The sequence below is a fragment of the Sciurus vulgaris genome (assembly GCF_902686455.1).
Source record: "Sciurus vulgaris genome assembly, chromosome: 4".
NCBI lineage: Eukaryota > Metazoa > Chordata > Mammalia > Rodentia > Sciuridae > Sciurus > Sciurus vulgaris.
Window position 1 is genome coordinate 106,127,428 of NC_136464.1, and position 20,761 is coordinate 106,148,188.

Genomic DNA, 20,761 nt, shown 5'->3' on the forward strand with positions numbered 1-20,761 from the left:
CATTTTGTATTTAAACTTAATTCTAAATAATCATGTTGAAAATCTTTTATTAATATTTTTAGGCAATTTTATTGTCCTGTGTAAAATGTCCATTAAACAATTTTATCAACTAAATTTGGCTTATGACCTTTGTCATTAATGTGTAGTCATTCTTTATATGTATATAAAACTTTGTCTCATATAAATTGAAAATATTTCTCAAGTTCTGTGATTTGCCTTTCATTTTTTTTTTTTTTTTTGCAGAAAGTAGTTCAGTTTTTAATGAGTTTTAGTCAGCGATACAAAGCAGGGTGCTAGAAGTTCACTTTTTCTTCCCAAATAAAGGCAAGTTACAGAAGCATATTAGTTCGAGACAGAAGATAAAACACGTGAACCAGGTTTTGTAAGCAATTACCCTCAAAGCTAGCAGTACTGTTACAGTTTAAAACAGGCTTTCTGCAGATGCTTCACCCCACCAGCCCACCCTGTTTATCAGTTCGAATTCTGGGACTTTTTTGACCAGAGAGATTTCCTGGGAGGCGTTTCTCCTTTGAGCCTTTCATGTGTATAGGTCGTTCTTGGAAATCTTGCTGATCTCGGGGACACTCAGGCACTGGATGAGGAAGGAAGCTGAATGGTTCTTCATGAATTCTTCTGAGGAACTTTGACTGTGACAGTCTTCACTTCGGTGTATACCTGCAGGCCGTACTGGCCCAATTCCCCACTGCCTACATCTTGTAGCCTCCAAAGGGGGACTGGGCCCCAAACACATCATAGCAGTTGACCCACACAGTGCCAGCCCAAAGGGCTTTGGACAGGTAATTGGCCTTCTCCAGGTCTTTTGTGAAGACAGCTGCAGCCAGTCCATACTCGGAATTGTTGGCTCTCCCAACGACTTCCTCTATGGTTTTGAACTTCAGGATCTGCATCACCGGCCCAAAGGTCTCTTTCTTGGCAATGGTCATGCCATCTTGCACATCTCCAAACACAGTGGGCTGAATGAAGTAGCCACGCTCCGCAGCAGCCCCCCACCACACTGCAGCTTCTGCCCCCTCTTGCTTCCCTGACTGGATATAGCCGAGGATCTTCTTGAACTGAGTTTCATCCACCTGCGGCCCCTGCTCCGTCTGGCTGTCAAAAGGGTTGCCCACCACCCGAGACTTGGCCTGAGCAACGCTGCACTCCAGGAACTCCGAGTAAATGTCCTCCTGCACGAAGGTCTGGGAGCTGGCAGCAACAGCACTGGCCCTGGTTGAAGAACAGGGCAAAGTGGGCCTGTTCCACTGCCCAGTCCATGTCAGCGTCCAACATGATGATGTTGGGGCTCTTTTCCCCCAGCTCCAGGGTCACTCTCTTGAGGTTGCTGTTCCCCGCAGCAACCTAGATGAGGTGGCCAACCTCAGTGGACCCTGTGAATGCCACTTTGTCCACATCCTCGTGGGAGGCGATGGCAGCCCCAGCCATGGGGCCAAATCCAGGAACAATATTGACCACACCAGGGGGGAAGTCCGGCCTCCTAGATCAAGTTGGCCACATAGAGGGGTGAGTGGCAGTCTGCTCAGCAACCTTCATCACGACCACATTTCCAGTCGCCAAGGCAGGGTCCAGCTTCCATGCTGGCATCAGGAGCAGGAAGTTCCAGGGAATGATCTGCCCGCACACTCCCATGGGCTCATGGCGGGTGTAACTGAAGAAGTCGCCATTCATAGGAATGGTTTTCCCGTGGTACTTGTCAGCCCAGCCGGCATAATACCGGAAACTTTTCAAGACCATGTCCAAATCTACCAGGTAGGCGATGACATAGGGCTTGCCATTTTCCAGGGTCTCCAAGGCCGCCAGGTAGGTCCGGTCCCGTTCCATCAGATCAGCCAGGCGGTAGAGCGGCCGGCCCCTGTCAGAGGCGTCCACATGTCGCCAGGGCGAGCCCAGCTGGAAGGCGGCCCGGGCAGCCTTCAGGGCCTTGTCCACATCTTCCTTATTCCCTTCTGCTACCTGACAGATGACCTCTCCAGTGGAGGGATTGACAGAGGGGAATGTTTTCTTGTTGACGGCATCATGCCACTCATTGTTTATGAAGATCTGGTTGCAGAAGACCTGGGGCTGCTGGTTGGGGGCCAGCACCGCATGAGTGGCGGCTGCGGGAGAACAGGCCAGAGGGGGCCGAGGGGCCCAGAGGGGGCCGAGACAACGTGCTGCGGCCTGGGATGGCGGCGGGCGGCGGCTCGCAGCACGGACTCTGCCTTTCACTTCTTTAATGTAGCTCCTGGATAAAAAATAATGCTTAATTTTAATGAAATCGATTTTATTTATATTTTAAGGACATTTATCTCATTTAAAAATACTATTCATGGTCAAGACATTATTATCTTAGTTTTTTCAAGAAGAGAAATTTTATTTTATTTTTGTTTCATTTTGCTTTTTTGATAGCTTCATCATTCATGTTCAGGAGTATGATCAACCTCAGATTATTTATTGTATATAGTGTGAAGAACTGGTTAGAGTTTACTTATTTAATTTTGAATTTAGGTATCTAATTGGTTGAGCACTGTTTATTGAATATAGTTCCCTCATTTAATGAATTGTAGTAGGCTATCTCATCTATTATCAATCAGATGATTGTTTATGATCAAGTGAATTTTCTTAACTATATATTCCATTTTTCTGGTAAATGTGTCAAACTAGATGTAATACCTCATTGGGTTAATTGTTTATATTTCCACATTATGTTAACAGTTCATATGTGTTTTTATTAATATATATTGCCTTAACTTAATACATAATGTTTAGGAAATATCTCTGACTCTTAATAGTTATTGCCTTAAAATTTATTTTTCTATTCTTAATGGAATCATGCACACTTTATTTTTCTTATACTTTGCCAGACAGTGTTTTACTACATTATTATTTTCAAATGTTTTGTGTTTTTAAATTAAGCTTTTCAAACTTGATAGTTTTTTTCAATCATTTTGATAACATATATCCTTTACTTGTGGTACATAAACTAAGTCATTAAACATGGAAAATCCCTCTTGTCCCTCTTTTTGCAAATACAGCTATATTGCTGCACCTCTTTAAAATGTATTTTCTACTGTTATTTTCACACCACAATAACATAGGAGAATTATGAGAAAGACGGTAAGACACACAAACATATTTCCTATCTGACCCTTTACAGAAAACATTGCTGATCTCTGAATTAAAATGTTTACACTTTAGGTAATAGCCATATGTCTGTTAGAATCCTATTACTGTGACAAAATGCCTGAAATAAACAAGTTAGAATGAGGAACGATTTATTTTAACTCCTAGCTTCATAGGTTTCAGTCCATGGTTACATTTTCCAGCCACCTTGGGTCTGTGGCAAAGCGGAAAATCTTTGTGGGGAGCATTTTACATAGCATAGTTGCTCACCTCAAGGAGGTCAGGTAGAAAAAGAGAGGAAGGAAATGAGTTTCTCATGTTACTTTCAAGGGTACATCCACAGTGAACTCACTGCCTCCCAATGGCCTCCACCCTCACTAACTACTCCCCCAGACAGAACCATTACTCCCAGTAAACAAACATGTGACCCCTTGGGAGATATCTAAGTTCCAAGCTATAACTGTATGATTTGGTTAAATTCTGCCTTCAGGATTTTCATTATTTGTTTATCACATCTGTTAGGTACCACAGGCTTTCTCCCCTAAAATATTATTCAGGGTCATTGCTTAATTCATTCTTCTTTTAGAAATCTTGGCTACATTGTTTACATCATGCTGATAGGAATGTTGAAGGCACACGTAGAAGATACCTGGATACCATGCTTAGGTAAAAACCTGCCAGAGACCATTGAATAGTCAATTCATAAAAGTTTACTGTTTAACATTTGATGAGCTTCCTGGATTCCAAAAGTACAACATCTTTTGGAACGCTTAGTGTGATGTAAAAAATAAGAATTATACCTTCGATTTTTATCCATAAGAAAGATAATGAATCACATTTTGAGGGTATTTTAGAAGCCAACTATGCCACATTTTGGCATATAAGTCCATAGTAAAGTAATGTTACCGGGGAAGTCCAGGAAACAGGAAGAGTTAAGACTCTTGTTCTGTAATCCAATAAATTCACACCAGTTAGGGTATCTTTAGATAATCAAAAGGCAGATTCTGAAATTTCAGCATTAGTATCCAGTAGTAAATTTATAGAGAAGGCATAGAAAACTACATTATGGATATGGCTATAAGTGATCCTGATGAAAAATAGAGAAAGTAGTTCATTTGGGTAGATATGAAAAAAAGTTTGATATTTTCAATTTCCCATATTAGTAAATTATATAACTATGTTGTATTTTCTAACACATTCTCTTATGTAATTATATGATAATTGCCTTTGTTTTCCTTAGTTTGAACAGAATTTTGAATGCTTATTCTATTTTGGTTGCCTAATTGAATTTTTGCTTTTACCATCAACTTCATATTTTACAAATTATAGTTCATATACATATATATATACATACATATATATATACATATAAACATATACATATAAGTATAAATGACATCTAAGTGGATTTCATATATTTTAAACTTTTAGTCTGATTTATAACTATGTTTTAGAGTTGTCACAGTGATAGGACATGGTATGACAGATGCAGCTTGCACATGACACAGAATTAATAAATGAATTGCAGTTTGTAAGGTAAAACATACAATCTGTTTCAAAATCTTAAGTTAAAAAAATTGATTCACAATCTACTTCCTTTCAAAATACTTTTGTGCAGGCATTACAAAACTGTGTTCATTTGAATGAAGTTTGTGACATTACTGAAACTTATTGTGACATTAACTTAAGTTTATTCCAAACATTTCTTCACTTATTGAACACTAGGTCTTTAAAACTTTTGTCTGACATTTAGACTGGCTTTTATAATATCTTCTGAAAATGTCTTCATGATGACTCTCATTATTATAAATTTAAGTAGGGACTGAGAAATAGCTCTCTGTGCTCTCATCTTTATCACTGTGCTATTTCATTATCACCTGAAATGTCTGCAAGCTGTAATTCCACTCAATGTACCATCATGTTCTTTTCCTGCTGAAAATTTTAAATACATGAAGGCAAAATATAAAAAGATAGTAATAACAAGTATGGTGTAGCCTTCAAAATTAAATTTTCAATTAAGGCATTTATTACAGATATTTAACACCTACTCTTTCTTGTGCTCTTTGTTAACTAGGTGTTCTAGTTAAAAAAATGAATTTAATATTTCTTCCCCAAAAAGAGATTTAATATTTTTCCTGCTATCTAAGGAAATGGCCATTAAAACCAAACAACTGTATTATAAGAGATGGTTTTGTAAAACATGATTTACCTATAAGAAAAATATGCTTAAAGTGAGAGAGCAGACAGGGATACAGTAATGAAACTCAAGTGAAAACTTTTTACTAACATCACCTGAAAATGTTCAGGCCTAACCTCAGATAAACTGAATTCAGTATTCTGGGATTTTATGTTGAAAAATACTTTGTTAGAGCAAACCCAGCAATGTAATCTTGATAAATGCTAAAGTATGAGAAATACACTTAACATTATTGATGCAGAAAATTTCCATGTTAAGATATTAATGAGAATCTGGAATCAATCTATAAATCATAATTAGTTGAAGGAATTATGGATTGTTTAGAATCTTAGAATAGCACAGTAAGTGCAGGGTTTCTCAAAAGATAATGTTGACTATTTAGTCATAAGCCTGATCATGAAGGATCTGTGGTTGTGGTCAGAGGGCTTTCATATTTGAATTCTTTTTTTATTGCTTTGATGAAATACCTGAGAAAATCAACTTAATGATGGAAAGATTTATTTTGGTTTGTGGTTTCAGAAGGTCCAGTACAAGTTTGGCTGGTTTTACTAATATAGGCAAACAGGGTGTGATGGAACAGAGGAGCTGACCTCATGATAGCCAGGAAGTAGAAAGAAAGAAAAGGGAGGGAGGGAGGGAGGGAGGGAGAGAGAGAGAGAGAGAGAGAGAGAGAGAGAGAGAGAGAGAGAGAGAGAGAGAGAGAGAGAGAGAGAAAGAAAGAAAGAAAGAAAGAAAGAAAGAAAGAAAGAAAGAAAGAAAGAAAGAAAGAAAGAACTGGAGAATGCTAGGAACAAAATGCCCTTTAAAGGCAAGCTCCAGTGAATTACTTCCTCCAAATAGGTCCCATATCTTAGAATTTCCACCACCTCATAATAAAGCCCTCAGCTATGAACCTATTAATGGATTGATAAATAGATCATTTCAAAGCATCACTATCTAATCACTTCCCAAGTACCCCACCTTTGAACATTATTGCTTTGGAGACCAAGGCTCAACTACATGATGCTTTGGGGGCAATTTCAGTTCTAAACCAAAACTATATTATAGTTCAGATCCACAGTGATTTAGTCAACCATTTCACAAAAGATATGATAAGAATAATTAGAGGAGTAAAAGTTTATTTTGGAGCTCATGGTTTCAGAGGTCCCTGTCTATAGATGGCTGACTCCATTGCTCAGGGTTTGAGGTAAGGTAGAACATCATGGTGGAAAGATGTAATGGAGGAAAGTAACTCAGGACATGAAAACAGGAAGGAGGGAGGGGGGGGGAGAGAGAGAGAGAGAGAGAGAATGGAACAGCACTCCACTCACCAAGAATGGAATATATACTCCAAAAATACATCCCCCAATGACCTCCTCTTCCAGTCACTTCCTACCACCATATAGTTTTCCTATCAGGAGATAAATGCTCCAAATAGGTTAAGGCTCTCACAGTTCAATCATTTCGCCTCTAAGTTTTCTTGGATTGTCTCATGCATGAGCATTTGGGGTACACCTTATATCTAAGCCATAACACATGAGTTTTACACTTTTATATGCAAACTATATTAAATAATATTTTTATATTTGTGTAAAGTTGTGAATGCACGTGTCACTTCAACAAAATTACTATTTATTTCTTTTTCTAGTCTTTTCCATTTTATTTTTACCATTTTTCATAGTATCTGCACTAGTCCACATTCCCACCAGTGAATAAGGGTTCTCTTTTCTATGCATACTCACTAACATGTATATTTCATATTTTTGATGAAAGCAGTTCTAACATGTATGAGAATATATCTAATATTGGTCTTAATTGTCATTTCCCTTACAGTGATATGGAACATTTTCCATATGCTTATTGGTCATTTGCTTGTCTTTTTTGCAGAAATGTTGTTGAGGACTTTGATAATGCTTTACTCAGGTCATTAAATTTCTTGACACTAAGTCATTTGAGTTGCTTATATATTTTAATCTTCACTGCTGGCAGAATGTATGGGTGGCAGATACTTTCACTTACTGAATTGTGTTGTTTTTATTGAAAATCATAAAATTACATAGAGCAATGCTGTTTGATTCATTCTGTTATTTTTTCCCTCCCCCTCCCCCTCCCTCTCCCCCCCTCTTTTCCCTCTATACAGTCCTTCCTTCCTCCATTCTTACCACCCTCCTTATCCCTAACCCTAAACCTAACCCTAACCCTAATGCTAACCCCTCCTACCCCCCATTATATGCCCTCATCCGCTTATCAGCGAGATCATTCGTCCTTTAGTTTTTTGAGATTGGCTTATCTCACTTAGCATGATATCCTCCAATTTCATCCATTTGCCTGCAAATGCCATAATTTTATCATTCTTCATGGCAGAGTAATATTCCATTGGATATATATGCCACAGTTTCTTTATCCATTCATCAACTGAAGGGCATCTAGGTTGGTTCCACAATCTGGCTATGGTGAATTGAGCAGCTATGAACATAGATGTGGCTGTATCTCTGTAGTATGCTGATTTTAAGTCCTTTGGGTATAGGCCAAGGAGTGGGATAGCTGGGTCGAATGGTGGTTCCATTCCAAGCTTTCTGAGGAATCTCCATACTTCTTTCCAGAGTGGCTGCACTAATTTGCAATCCCACCAGCAATGTATGAGTGTACCTTTTTCCCCACATCCTCGCCAACACCTATTGTTGCTTGTGTTCTTGATAATCACCATTCTAATTGGGGTGAGATGAAATCTTAGGGTAGTTTTGATTTGCATTTCTCTTATTACTAGAGATGTTGAACATTTTTTCATATATCTGTTGATTGCTTGTACATCTTCTTCTGTGAAGTGTCTGTTCATTTCCTTAGCCCATTTGTTGATTGGATTATTTGTGTTCTTGGTGTGAATTGTGTTTTACATCATTCAATTGCTTTCTCTGCTGTACAGAGCTTTTTAGCTTTCTGGGATCTCATTTCCTTATTTTTCCTATTGTTGCCTGAAGTTTTGGGGTCAAATCCAAACTAAATTTCCAAGAAATTATGGTGACATTTTTTCCCCCGTGTTTTCTTCTAGTTACTTTATGTTTTCAGGTATCATATTAAAATCTTTAATCAGCTGTAAGTTATATTTTATATTGTATGGGATAAGGATATTCAGTTTTCTCAATAGTACTTTTTGAAGCGTCTGTTCTTTCCCAATTAAGTATTCTTTGTATTTTCTTGAAAATTAGTGTCATTTTCTCAGTATGTGCAAAAAATTTTTTGATAAAATTCAATATTCCTTCATGAGAAAAATTATTCAACAGGGCAAGTATAGAATGAACATGCCTTAATACAATACAACTCATATGTCTCTCATATGTGAGACCTAGAGAAGAAAAAGGAAACAAAAGATGGGGACAGATCTCATGAAAATCAGAGGAAGATCAGTAGAGGTAAGGGACCAGAGAGTAGGCAGTAGGGAGGGAAGTGGGGGAGATGGAGAGTTATCGGTCAAATTAAATTGTTAAATTTGTGTGTATGAATATGTAATAACAAATCCCATAATTATGTATATCTATAATGCACCAATAAGAAATGTGAAATAAAAGGAAAAAAAAAAGGGAAAAAATGTTAGGGCTAGGTCCTCTCAACAAGAATATTTACATGCAAAATAAATGGTAGGGAGTTCAAAGCACTATGAGCAGAACCTGTAATGACAATCTATAAATTCAACTGTTTTTGTAATTTATTGTTTTTTTAATTACTTAGCAAAAATCTCAGTAAAAAATTCCACTTAAAAAATGCAAGTCATAAATGTTAAACTTACAATCTAGTGATGAAAAATTAAAGACTTTCAGCAAAGATCAGGAATAATGCAGGAATGGCCACTACCACCGTATCTTTTCAACATAGAAGTAGAAGTTTTAGCCAAAACAAGGGAACAAAAAATAAGGGAATCCTGATAGGAAAGGAGAAAATGAAAATGTCTTTGTTAACATTAAACTCTAATCTTAAATATAGAGAATTCTAAATACTCCACACCAATGTTGTTAAATAATAAATTCAGTAAAGTTACGGAATACAAAATTACCATACAAAAAGCAGTTGTGACTTTCTACAATACCAAAAAATCTATTCAAATGATAAATTATGAAAATATTTCCATTAGAATTAGCAAGAAAAGCAACAAAAGCAACAAAACATTGTTAGTCAAGAATTTAACCACATGAGTGAAAGATCTACGTAAACTAAAAGCTATAAAACACTAATGAAAGAAATAGAGCAAAACAGAAAAAAATGGTAAGATATGCCATGTTTATGGATCATAGGAATTAATGTTGTTAAAATGTACATACTGCTCAAAGCTATAGAAAGATTTAATAAAATTTCTATCAAAGTTGTTTATATATTTGATTAAATAGAAAAAAAAAAACCCTGAAATTCCTATGCACAATTGCCAAAGTTATCTTGAATAAAAGGAAATAACTTGAAGGCATCACCCCATCTCCATTAATATCTTCTACAAAGATACAGTAATCAAGATAGATTTTTTTTTTTTAGCATACAAACATACACATCAACCAGAGTAACAGACTAGGATCCTGCGATAAATCCTGAACATTTATGGAACATTGGTGACAATATTTAACTCATCTTTATTAACTCATTCCTTCCCTCTTTCTTCTTCTTTTTCCACTTTTAAAAAAGGAAAATTATGTAATAAGGTGAGAAACTGCAGGTTAGAGTTTTATTATTGATTTTAATATCAACAGATGTGAAAATTTCTCACACAGGATACAATGTGGGGAGTCAATGGAACTAAACCTAGCATTATGTTAAAAATTCTATTTTGTTTTTCAAAAATATAGAAAGTAACCTGTGGATATTGTATTGTGTAGTAAAAAGGACAGAAGTTGTGATGAAGATAAGAATCTTAAAAGTCTGGAGACGTTTGCGGGTGATTCAGATTGGTCTTAAGTATCACAGTGGTACTTTTAAAAGGGACACATTGGGAGTCAGAGTCAGAGAAGAAGATGTTGTGAAGACTGAAACTTTGATTAGAGTGATGCTTTTAAAGATGGGGAAGCAACCAACACAAAAGAAGGCAGAGGACACTGGAATCTGAGAAATATTAGAGGCAAACATTGCACTTTGTACCTCTAGAATGAAAAATTCCTGCTACAGCTTTATTTGAGCCCAGTGGTTTGGATGTCTCATTTCCAGAGCTATAAGCAATTAATTTGTGTTGATGTAAGTCACTAAATGTTTTGTGTATTATAACAATGGGAAAACGATACCCATACAAGTACATTATTCCAGGTTATTGCCATGCTATGGTTTGGATGTGATTTGAGTCTGTCACCCAAGGTTCATGAGCTAAAAGATTCATCCTTGGCTTGATGATGAGCAGGGTGGTGTGGGGCCTTTTCAGAAGTGGGACATAGTGGGAGATGCATAGAACAATTGAGGATGTGCCTTGGAGAGAACTGGGCAACCCAAGTTGCTCTTTGGCTCCCTACTTGGCTATGTAATCTCTTGCTCCTGCCATTTTGATGCCATTCATCCCGGAGTCCTTGACCAGAGTGAAACTCATACAATTGCCATGTCCTTCAACCTAGGGGACAATGGTCAAAATAAGTCTCTTTCTTTATACAGTTAGCCTGCCTCATGTATTTTGTTATAGTAACAAGGTTGATGTTAAAAAATAATAATCAATAAATTCAGATTAATTTTTTAGATTAGAGATTTGGTATTGATTTTAAACTCTTTTTATAACTTTTTTTCTGAATTTACAGATTCTATGCATTAAAATTTTTATTTTAATAACCAAGACATTTCACTTTTATAAGAAATCCCTTGTTTGAAGAAGTCTTTATTATTATTCACTTTTTCATGATCATTTTCTGTGTTATCTCATATGTAGAAATATAACTCACGTAAATCTATAGCTGGAATCTGTTGTATGACAGCAAGTCTAGAAGATTCTCCTTAAGTTTATTACTTATAAAATACTTACAAAATCAAAGGGTGTTGAATATCTGTACTATCCCATCATCTCATTTTATACTTTAGAAGGGACAAGATATTGAATCCAGAAAGTGCACATAACTTCAGCTAAAATATGTACTAAATGGGACATTGAAGATCATAAGGAAAGTTTCATCAATTACTGCAGAGATTTGACTGAATCCAGCTGGAAGCCAAATGGAAACTATTGAGTCTAAGGGTGGCATCATATTTCTTATGATAGAAAGAAATGCTTTTTGAGGGCCAAAATAATTTAACAGCAAAAAATAACGTAAGGGGAGAAAGCAATATTCAAGTATGCATGTTGCGGTTCATGCTTAAATTTCCAGGCAGGATGCCCTTTGAGGTCTGTAAATTCTATTTTTGGACAGCAGAAACCCAGATTCAGACCAGCATTGAAGGTCAATATTTTAGCTAATGTCAGTAAGCATATCACAATATTCAAAGCCAGAAGAGACTGAGCACCCAGTACATTTGTTACAATAGCAGAGTCAAAAAGGCAGCAGACACTGTAAGTTCTGTTCCTTTTTTTGTTTGTTTGAAAATAATTTTATTTCTCTCATTGAATTACTTTGGCACCATTGTAAAAATAAGTGCCCATATTCATATGGCCATTTATGGACTCTGTTCCATTAATTTAAGAGTCTTATTTTTATGCTCATATTATAAACTCAGAAAGAACAAGGAATACTTGGTTAATAAAAATAATCCAGAGACATAGTAGAATCACAGTGTAAAAGATAGAATCAAATATCTTTCCATATTTAAAAAAAATATGTAAATACTGATACAAACATCATAATGAATGCTGTTAGAAACTCTATTAACTAAGTTTGTAAAGAAAATATTAACAGAAGCCCAGCATGGTGGCACATGCCTGTAATTCCAGCAGCTCAGGAGGCTGAAGCAGGAGGATTGATAGTTCAAAGCCAGTCTCAGAAATGGTGGGTGGTAAGCAACTCAGTGATATCCTATCTCTAAATAAAATATAAAATAGGGCTGGGGATGTGGTTCAGTGGTCCATTGTCCCTGAGTTCAATCCCAGGTATCCCTTCCACAAAAAAAAAAAAAAAAAAAAAAAAAAATAGAAATTAAGAATATATATGAAAAGCTATTATTTTATAATTTTTCATAAAATAATAATTATATTTTCTATGTTTTTACCTAATATTTGTTTCAAATAATCAGCTTTCAGTCCCCAGTAATCTAAATTTTGAATACAATTGGTTAAATGAAATAGCTTTATTCACATTTGAAATTGAAGTGAAGCACTCTTAATAACTGTTAGGATGATAGACTAAGGCTTATGCAATCAGCCAAACTAGATAAACATTTCCCAATTCAATGGGAAATGTTATTAATATCACCTTTGAATATACCCCAGTTGTTCTTTTTCTACTTCTGAGTCACCGTTATCTCTTGCCTACAATGTTGAATATCCTACTAGGCCATATGCCCGCTTCCTCGTAGCCAGAGTGATTTTTCAAGCAGGAAATATAATCATGTCAATTAGTCCACTGAAATCTCTGTGAAGGCCATTTTAAGAGAATATGCAACAAATTTACATAGTCAACAGTTTTAAGTGCAGGGTGATAAAAATGGAGATGATTAGAATTAGTCCGAGTCTCACAGAGATTTTTTTAACTGATTTTCTCAAGAAAAAGAGATGGTACAACCTGGAAAGTCAACCAGTTGTTAACATGCTCAGATTTCTATTTAAAATACTGTAAAATCATACTTTCTAATCTAATAAATAAAATTTATTAAATATGAACCTGGGAAAGTTTTTAATCCCCCCCCCATTGTCTAATTGACATTAGGGAAATAAAAATGTACTACCTTGTATTTTAAAAGATTTTTGCACAGCAGGCAGTTCATACTGGAAAATGAAAGTGATCATTTTGGCAAATACCACCAAAAATGTTTTTATTCTTTTAAATTTAGGTTTCTTTTAGAAAATATTTTAATTATAATTTTAAAATAATTGAGATAAACTGTAATGAGAACCTTGTCTTCAAATAATTATTTCATCAAGTATTAAGCTAAAACTTTTAAAGAAAAATGTTAGTATTTAATCACGACATTACATTTTATTTGTCCATATCAAAACGTTTAAATCAGTTTATCTTATCTTTATCTCATTATTTTAAACATTGATATTTGTATTTTTTTGTGTGTGTGTGTTTGCATGACTGAATATCTTTAGTTGTCATTCAGTAAGCTAGACAATACTGAAGGGGAAGACCATGAATGTGGTATTAAAAATATTGAGTCAGAAGAGCCTACATGATATCAAGGTACAGATTTATTAGCTGATTGGATTTGGGTCTGAGGCTGCAGAGGAAACCTGATTATTCATGGCAAGTGATAAATTAAAGCATGAGAGTGGAAAAAATAGACCTAAGTTGGCATGGAAGAGGACTTAAGACAGGAAAAAAAAATAAAAACTATATAACACAAACATAAATTCATTAATTACCTTTTCAACCTGTATCTCCTTCCAAGCCTCTCCATTTTTTAAAAATCAAGATTATCTTTTCTTAAAGTTTTCCTATTCTTTTGTCTCCAAAAATATTGTCACTGCATAGTAGTGGAGGCAAAACATGGACTCTTGAGCCATATTTTCTACAACTGAAACCCTGCTCAACTACCTCTATGTGACATTGTGCAGGTTACTTAACAATTCTGGTTCAGTTTTCCTGTCTATCAATAGTAAATTACTTCATAGAGTGGTTAAAGAAAATTAAATCAGTTAATTTAGTGGGGGTTGTACTGGGGATTGAACCCAGGGGTGCTTAACCACTGAGGCACATACCAGCCCTTTTTAATATTTTATTTTGAGACAGAGTTTCACTGAGTTGCTGAGGCTGACTTTGAACTCTGGATCTTCCTGCCTCAGCCTCCCAAGCTGTTGGGATTATAGGCATGAGCCACAGTGCCTGGCTAAATCACTTAATTTTTAAAAGAGCTTCAAATGTGGTATGTAATCTATAAGCATGTATTTAGTAAATAGACAAAAACTGCCAGTTTTTGTTATGAACTCCTTCATGTGCATTCTTTTCTGATTCCCATTTAACCAATGCTCCACATATCATTAGCTTACCACTTTACTTAAAATTCTTTTTTTTTTTTTTTTGGTATTGGGGATTGAAATCAGTAGCACTGTACCACTGAACTACATCCTCAGTCCTTTTTCAAAATTTTTTAAATTTGAGATAGGGTTTCTGAGGCTTGAACTTGTGATCCTGCCTCAGCCTACCAAGTTGCTGGGATTACAGGCATGTGGCACTGTGCCCAGCTTCAAACTCACTTTTAAAAGGTCACTAATGATCTCTTAATAATGAAATTAATCACTTTTTCCCTTCTCATCTTCTTCAGATGCTTTGCATGAATTAATCCAGTGGAGTCTTCAATTCTCTTGATATCTGGGTCTTCTTGGTGGCTAAAATCTTCTGTTTCTGCTACTACAACTACTTCTAGTTATAGTTTTTTTTTTTTTTCAGCTTTATAAAATGCATCCACTAACCTCCCTGACAAAATGTCCTTTCTCAGTACTCCCTTTTTGATGCCAGCTCTTCTTACAGCTTCCACCTCTATGCCACCATGCTTAGGCTGATCTCCAGATTTACACTTCCAACTCTATGCTGCGCATTTCTATGTGGCTATCCCATTAGACTTCAACATGTACAAAAAGTGAATTTGTAATCTACACTAACCTTATCATTCTATTTCTGATTATGGCATCATATTCTTCAAAGGTCTAAAATCTATGAATTAGATTGGATATCTTTTTCTCCCTCAACAGATTACCTATGGAGTCTTGACACTTTTTTGTCAAGCAACCAACAATACTGTCATAACTCTAATTCAGGACTTTACTGCCATGCCCCAAACTTATCCCATTATCCCTTCAAAACTAATTACAGTAAGTATCTAATCTTTAGCTTTAAAAGTCCAGATTCAGCTATAGAAATTTCTTCCTTATAGGCTTTTTATGGAACAAAATAACTTTCTGTAATGAAAATCAGACTCATCAAAAAGTATGTGTCCATTAGAATTAAACCATTCATTATCTGGACCCCAGTCTACTTTCTTATGCACAGAAGCTCCCCCAGCCCCATTTCCTCTTTTACACATATATTATATTCAGTCATTACTTAGTAGCACTCCAACTGTTCCTTTTTCCTGAAAGCCTCTTCCACACTTTATCCTCGCCAAGAAGTATAATTCAGATGTCTCTTTCTAAAGGCTTTCCAGCAACTGCTCCTTGAACAGTTAGTACATAAAAAATAAACTATATTTCACTCACTCTCTCAAGGGCACTTGTTTATATATGGCTCCCACACTTGACCCTGAAAAATTTAACGACATTTAACGAATTCCCAGTGCCTGGCATAACGCCAGTAAATGTATAAAGTGTGTGGCCACTGGCTGAATTGGTGGAAATCCCACCAAAAGAGTAACTCATATTCTCAAGTGTTAGCGCTAAAGGGCTTGCCTACAGCTGGCTCTTGCAGATAGTCTCCCGGGCCTCACCTCTGGCACTTTCTACAGGGCGCCAGGGTCCAGCACCGGGGCCAAAGGCTGGGTCCTGGGTTGGGGTGCCAGGATGCGGTCCCTGGGGTATCCTCGGGCTCCCCACTCCAGAAGCTGGGAAAGGGGTGGGGCGCAACGTGGGCCGGACTAAGGGTTTAATTAAGTTCCCCAGGGCCTAGGCTAGCCTCTTGGCCCTCTTACCAGTGGAGGTCCCAGGCGATCCAGGGCCCCAAGGGGTTCCATTTTGAGAGATCCCGCACCCCAACCCGGGGCTCCGGCAGCGTCCAACTTACAGACCCGGAGGAAGGCTGACGTCAGGATCCTGCACCCCCAGGAGCTCCGGCCCCTCGGGGCTCCGGGAAGCGGGAGGGGCAGGGAACCTGAGCCAAAGCTGTATTTCTTTTGTAGTGTCATAAAAATAAGGGGAAACTGCAAATATCAACAAATAATCATATTTTAGGGTTATAACTCAATATTTTTAAATTGATAATGATGCATGACACAAATCACTTGGAGACCAAAATAATGTGCTATGTTGAAGCGTTTCTTCATCCTTTTTAACATTTTTGAATGCCAAGAAAGAGTAGCAATAAAATACCTCATGGTCTTGAAACACAGCAGACTGTTTCTGCAGGAAAAGACTGAAAAAATAATTACACGTATATTCCACTGTTCAATTTATATTCATTTCTTACACATATTTGAAAAATTATGTAATTCATTCAATCCAATAATGAAGCAAGCAGTTAGTAAGGTGCATTTAACAAAGGTCATATAAAAAATTAAAAAAATAAGTACATCAATCACCAGCAAAATTACCATTCTGAGTTCTCATTGTTATCACCATAAAGAGTGGAAAACATTTACTTGTTTCTGACAAGTAATATTCTTTAAAAGACAAGATTCTGATTGCAATGCAACAAAGGCTTAGGCAAATGATAACTGCTGTTTTTTATGTAGGGTTTTCCAGAATGATATCAGTACACTAAAACCTCCAAGAGGAATCACCTAAGAATGATACATCCAAAGCCTTTCGAAATTGCTAGACCTTTAAGATCCATCGAACTGGTTATATAAGTAATTATTTTGCTATTTCATTTTAGAATTTAATTGTTGAATTTGATTTTTTTCCAGACTGGATTATTAAGGAATGTCTTTGATTCTAAAACTTTTCCTTCAATGTAAATTATGTGTTGACATTTCAAGGGTGTACAAGTTAATAAAACATATGACCTTACATGGATTAATTTTTAAGTAGGCTGCAGGAATTTTATGATTATGAAAGGATATATACAAATATTGATTCACCCTATTTACTTGTGCTATTTTCCAAAAGTTTCAATTTCTTTTTTTTAAATGATGCTCATAAAAAGATACAGTCTAGAGATTCACTTTCAATGGATCCTAAATTATAAAAAAAAAATCCTGGCTATATATTAGATTTCTGCCCAGAAGAAAACTGGGTCTGAAAATAGCCACTTGTATTAACAAGTTTAGTTCCCAGCACCTGCACAAAACTGAGGGTATCACCACCACACAGTGGCTCAGCTTTGTCTAATTCAATGATGTCAGTGAAGAGACATGTATGTCTTAACCAATGTATTGGGAGTTTCTATGTAGAAAAGATATTAAAAATTCAATGTCATCATATTTATTAAACTGATCACTTGTGTGAGATTTTTAAAAGACTTCTTTATATCAGAGACAAATTATACTCAACTTTTGGTTTTTGAAAGCAACTCTAACTTTTAAAATTTTGTTCCATTTTTATACCTTGGTCTTTAATAATTTGAACTTTATTTTGTATGTATGTAAGACAAAAAGTAAAACCTCCTTTTTCCAAATGTAAAATATGATATTTATCAATACTGTTCATTTATGTTCTGGAGATGCGAGTTGTTTATGATACACATTTCTGATAACAGAGGCTATAGGAATGCAACATTCAATAATAATACATACAATATTTGAAATGAAGAGTTTTTATATATCTGTTTAGATTTTCCTGCATAATAAAAGAGATGTATCTTACTTTTTATCTCTACTACATTTTATTGCAATTCTCTGTCTCCCTATTAGTTGTGACTTTAGCTAGGTGTATATTTTGGCCAACCTCCTGTGGTGAAAACCCTCAAAAGGTTCTCAGAAAAAACTATATGGAAAGATGAACCAAGTCACTTGTTTTTCTCTTTATTAAGGGCTTCCTGTTTTCACAATTAGAACTGCTATTCACAAATGTGGTCCCCACTCCTTTTTTATTTTTTGTGCTGGCAGTAATTGGGTATGACTGGATCTGTGTGGGAGAAAGGACAATAATAAAGTGGCTGATCATTCTTGACGGCATCAATGGAATGAATTGAACTGTAGGTAAACACCTGAAGTAAAAAATAGGGAGCAAATCCTGCGAATAGTTTCACTGAGAGGATTTAGCTGGACAATTATTAGAACAATACTGGGTCAGTTTTAGTCAGATGCCAGAATGTAAGAATAAAGGATAAGAACCAATGTTCTATGCATTGGAAACTGAAGCATAGTTCAAAGAGCAGTAATGTTTTGATAGCTCAATACTCTTGTCTCTGAATGTTTGACTCAGAGTAGCTGCATTGCTTGGTAATAATCTACAATAGTCTGCTGTCCAGATACCTTGCCAAAATGGTATATTTTTCCTGCTTGTATTCCCTTCTTGAATGTCACCTTGTTTCCATGGATACTTTGAGACTTGATGGCTCTTTGCATCTCACACATTTGTAGAGTACAATGTCAGATGTCCAAGCCATGTTTTATTGATAGTAAAGTACTGCTAGTAAAGTCCTATTTACTACAACTGTATGGTTTATATGCTACACTTAAAGGAGTCTTCTCTGAATCCAGATTTTTTTTTTTTTCCTTTTTCCTTTCTTTGCAGTACTGGGAATTGAATCCAGGGCTTGCATTCTACCTCTGAGCTACATTCCTACTCATTATTAAAGTTTACTTTTTATGGTTTCTTTGTACTTTTCCAAGCTGCCTCAGCCTTGCCTCATATCTCCACAGCCAGCCTGCAGCCTGTGCAGTGCTTTCTATGAAGGCACTGGGAGGGATACTTTGCTTTGGAAGATGACTTAGTGTAGATGAAAGAAAGTATTTGGGAGTCTCATTTAATCACACTGAGTGTTACTACAGAAGTTTAAAAACAGACTACTATTGTGCAGTCTATACTAGAACTCCTGGGTTGGGGACTACAGGTGCTTACTATTATGCCACATATTACAGCACTATAAAACCAAATTTTTGCAGTGAAGTGTCTTAAGTAAAGGAAAAGAAATTTTCATATAAACATTTAGGCTATCTTTTTAAAAGAATCTATAATTTATTCCCTTTGAAGAAAGAGTGTTTCTCCCCCTTCCTTCTCTCTTTTTAAAAAACAAATAAACAGATAAACAGGAGAAATCTAGATAATATTTGAAAAATGAATGTTAGTAAAATATCACCTTTGTTACTTCTCTGAAATAATTTTATCAGACAAGAATCATCAGTGGATATAAAAAACTAAAATTTGAAGAATGCTGGTTAATTCCAAGTACAAAAATATTAGCTCATAGTTTACTTGCTAGTTATAGCTATGACAAAAAAAAAAAAAAGTTACCTTTATCATGCAATAATCCAGTGGTTACAACCATAGGTGGATGACTAAAGGGTACATCATAAAAATAGGAGAATTGGACATTTTATAGATAATATGATAGAGCATGAAGAAGTATAGCATCTTTTATGGAATATCTTTGCAAAAATTTCAATCGTGTAGTACTAAATTTTAATTTCTTTAATTAGGAAAATATCTTTATTATTTTTGAAATGTTTCAATATTCAATGTAAAAACCATGTTATTGGCTTTTTCACAATTTATAAATTGTAGAAAAATGATTCTTCCCCCTCTTTACAGCAATTTCACTCCCAAATTGAACAGGGCTCCATTACAGCTGAAACTCAGCAGGAAAAAGGGAACAGACAACACAGCAAAGTCAGGCTGTGGCTCTCTGGGCAGCCAAAGCTTTTCCTACACATTAAAGCCCAGGCTGAGTCCTCTGAAGGAGGCTCAATCATATGAATTGTGACACACTCAGTGGATCTCTGTCTCCAAGGCCAGCATCCCACTGATGGCCTGTAATGTGGCACTTGAGGTTGGCAGGTCACAATCAAGGCAGCTTCATGAGAATATGAACAGGAGCAAGCCTGAGGCGCAGATCCCTCACTCTAGAACGCAGCCAGGAGAGAGGCTGTGCATCCCAGCCAAAGGGTGCTCTAGGTTTAGAAATTTCCTTTTCTTAGCTCACAAAGACTAATTTGTTAAATAGCTATTTTTAAAAAGTCAGAAAACAAACATTTGGTTCCATTTCAGCTATAATCAACAGTTGATAATTTTTAGAAAAAGATGCCTTGAGTTGCTCTATATTGTTAAGTCTATATTTCTTTTAAAAAAATCAGGGCTCTGACTCCCTCCTTTCTCATCCATGGTTTGCGGGGAGGGAGGTACAGCTATAGCAGAGGGCTGTTTATTGATTTGAGAAAACTGTTAAAATGTTTTGCACTCACATACAAGAACGGATGGAATCCAAAAACCATCCCACGGATTTTTATGAGAAACATGACTGTCCCTCTTGGGTGTCTCAAGCCAACACAAGGCAACTGCTGCCTAGTGATTTAATACCCACTACACACTTTCCCGCCTTCCAGAAGGCATTAGAGAAAGGGCCAACCTCCGCCAGCAATGATTGTAAACATACCACTGACAGCTTGGACTCTTTGTTTTTAAATGCAGCAGGACTCTTTCCTTTGGCCCTGGCTGAAGAACCAACTCCCTCGGTCTGCTTAGGAAGGAGCAGATGGGAGGGCTCCCGGGAAAACAAGTGAGGGGCTAGGGGTCCCAACTGACTGGAGTGTGACTGGGAGCATCATCAAAGGCAA

General features: G+C 36.3%; 1 pseudogene across 1 annotated transcript; it reads right to left on the reverse strand.

Annotated features, from left to right (window-relative positions):
• Window positions 1-215: 215 nt before the first annotated feature.
• LOC306658965 (aldehyde dehydrogenase, mitochondrial-like) lies at window positions 216-6,759 on the reverse strand (annotated as a pseudogene). Its single transcript has 3 exons — window positions 6,749-6,759; window positions 3,729-3,794; window positions 216-2,242 (listed from the first exon to the last, which is right to left on the reverse strand). The product of its transcript is annotated as an aldehyde dehydrogenase, mitochondrial-like (transcript).
• Between the last annotated feature and the right edge of the window lie 14,002 nt (window positions 6,760-20,761).